We start from the raw sequence: 3,561 nt of genomic DNA on the forward strand, positions 1-3,561 counted from the left end.
AAGGATCTCAGCCATTTCCTAATTAAACTACTGAATTAAGCAGAGATCATCCACTGATACAAAGGAAATGAAATGAAAAGAACAGCTTCTCCACTATTATGTCTCATCCCTTGAAAACATGCTGACCGACATCATGGCACGCGCTGAAGGCAAATAGGTCAACAAATGCTGCATTATGCATTAGATCATATCACCACCATACTTCTTATTCTTTTTATTAACCACCACCACCCGCCCCTGCTCTTGCTTTTTTGTTGCTGAAAACACACAGCTCTTACTTCTCTCTTTATCTTAATCCCTGGCAGACTTTAAGTGTCTGGCATCGAGGCAAAATCCCAAACTGCAGAGGAGCGTGTTTGGAGACCTAATCCCCTTACCCATAGACTCGAGTTGCCCTCAATTCACCTCTCCCAAAGTAGGCCAAGAACAAGGAGCCACAACAGAGAGGCAAGCGGCTTCACGAGGCTCAGTATTATCACGCGTCCCGACAGACAGACATGAATGACACATACGTTGGCACATGCACACAGACGGATACATGGACTGATGGTGTATAAGCTGGTATACAGTACTATATAGACACATATGTGACAAGCTGACATACAGAAACACCCAGATGCTAACCTGAATCATAACTTGAGATTACATGCGTGTCAGAGACACGCATGTAATCTCTTCGACTTCTTTTATGTTCTTCAACAGTCAGATTTCAGTGTTTCAATTATCCAAATTGAATCATCTCCATATTCTCTGTTTCAGCTGATTAGATGATGACTTTCTGTGTACAGCTTACTGGGTCTTATTCTTAGTAGAACAGAAGGGGCTCAGTATTAACTGTTTACACAAATCAATAGTGTTCCAGATCATATCCTGCATGCAAGGGATGCTGTCCACATAGACAATAGGTGTAAATACTGACATGTCTGCCTTGGACAGTTATTCTTTGTTATTCAGGTTATTATTGACTTAAACATATGCATAGAGGTCAATACAATACCTCAACGTCCCTTAAAAAAGTAGATTTGTGACATCTTTTATTTTTTTCAAAACTTGTATACGTGGCTTTTTGCTATTTTATTCCACTTGTGGCCAGTGACACTGTGTTTTGCAAATGTAAATATGATTTAAGCGATGGCAATAAAATAAACATTTAATGTTCTGTGAAATATGCACTTCTTTGTTCATGTAAATCAAACATATGGCAAATGTATGGAAGCTAATCATTTAGCTGTCACTATCCTCAAGCTGCATGCCAGTAAACAAACGTGATTCCTTTTTATTAGGCACAGGAAACCTGGAAGAACACTGATGGAGACTTATGCACAAAAGCCTGATTATTGTTTTAACATATCATAACTACAGTTTAATGTGGTTTGCAGTTTCTAACATAATAACTGAGTAAACTCAGACCTGAGAGGAATGAACAACGCTGCCACCCCTTGGCTCTTTGGAGTAAATTTACTCAGATGTGTTCAAAATCTAAGCAGTGGTGTTGGCCGTGTGTGCATGCCTTATACCAGTTGACCATATGCTGTGACTTCAAATAAAGCAAATAAGTAAATAGCAAACTATGTAAATAGCAGCATACATTATCTATAAACTTTATTGTCAAGATACAGTTGATGGTTACATGATTTTATAGAAATCACGTATGAAATACAGAGGCTTACCGGTGTATTCTTCAATATCAGGCTGGGTGGAGACTAAAGCATTGTCTTGGTGTTCAAAGAGGTTTAAGAATGGAGCTAAGAGACAAGAGGAGCTTGATTTTGAGTATTATTTAAAGGCTTATCCATCACTTTTCCCATTTCTTACATCCTTCCCGCCTCCTTTGCTTCATCTTCTTCAAGTTCCCAGGCTGATTTTAAAAGAAGATTATGTCAGATTTTCCCATTATGTAAATTGTTTTATCCTTCTCACTCTTCCTTCCTCACACAGTTTTATTAAAATAATGCTTTATCACTAGAACCAAACTTAATAGAAAATAGGCAATTTACTGTAATGTACTGAGTGAATGTATTGTGTTTGGGCAAGACACTAACTCCAAGTTGCACCTGAATTGGATGGCAACTGAAAATTCGCCCACTTTTCTTTCCATCTTGGTAGCTGAGATGGCTCACAGAAATGCAGACAACCTACAATAAGTATCTGTATTAGTAAATACGAACAGAAGCTCCCTCTTGGTGGCAGCATTTTTCGCCCCTTGAAGGGAGGGATTATGTAATCATTTCTGTTTGTTTGTTTGTCTGTCTGTCTGTTTGTTAGCAGTTTAGCATCCACAGTTATGAAGATATTATTTTCAAATTTTGTGTGATGGTAGATGCCAATAACAGGTGTTAATTTCAGTGAAAATTGAGTCAAGGTCAAGGTTACACTAAATGTTTTTTTAAAAAACCCCATTATGGATGGTCTTAAAACTTCACAACTATTTAGTATGCCTTGCGGGACACGAGTACCTAGGTTGGCTAAGCATTTGACCTTGACCATCATTGTTAGTACCCAAGATCAAAGGTGACCTTGAACAAAATTTCAAGAAACCATATTGAGTAATATATCATATAAAAGGGTACAGAGAGAGCTGTATATCACACTTTTTATTTTTTGCAATATGACACCCTACACAGCACCAAATCACACACTGCATGAATATATCTTCAAATCTCACATTTTTACATCTTGTTCTTTCTTGTTTATTCAGAGCCCTACTGTATCTAGCATTTGTGTCTGTTAGAGGGTGATATTAAACTAAACTTAGAATGTCCAAAGGTGTCATTCTAGACCACTTACTTTTCTCCTTTAGTTGATGGACGGATGAAAAAAGCTTTTCACAATGGCTATCCCAACAAAGGTACTTCATTCTGGATCTTTGGCACTGCCATGAAGTGACTCAAGGGATGAACCAATGCTGTGTCTACGCATAAAATACAGCAAACTAATTTTAAATTGTATCTTTACACACAAAACATGTCGTTTGTTGCCATTTCTTCAGTTGAATCTATGAAAAAATGTAAAAGATAACATAGTGTGACAGGCATAAAATAGCATTTTTGCACAAACAAGGCCATTCCCAAAGAGCTATTAGTGGGAAACTTGGCATTTCTCTGTATCGTGTGCAGTGTGTTCTTAAAAATGAACACATACATGACAAAAGATAACAAGGAAGAAGTAGCAGACCTAAAAAAAAATATCTATAGCTGAGCTGAAAATATGAAAGCGGTATCTGAAAATCATGCCCCTAAAGAAATAGGAAAACATCCAGCAAAAATCAGGTGATTCATCTACTGTTCACTGAAGCCTCATCAGGAATGGTCTCAGTGAAAAGATGGCTGTCAAGAAGCTATTCTTAAGCAGGGAAAGCAAGGAGGAAAGGTTGAGGTGTGCCAAATTACACAATATCTGGACTAATAGCAGGTCCAATGCATATGTATGCATGGAGGTCAGGAGAGAGATACAACAGTGAGAGTCTGCAGTCATCTGCAAAACATAGTGGAGCCGGTGATGTTCAGGATCTTGTTAAAATTGACAGAATTATGAACACAGAACACATGTAGCATCAGATTT

This window comes from Pelmatolapia mariae, linkage group LG7, assembly GCF_036321145.2.
Source record: "Pelmatolapia mariae isolate MD_Pm_ZW linkage group LG7, Pm_UMD_F_2, whole genome shotgun sequence".
NCBI lineage: Eukaryota > Metazoa > Chordata > Actinopteri > Cichliformes > Cichlidae > Pelmatolapia > Pelmatolapia mariae.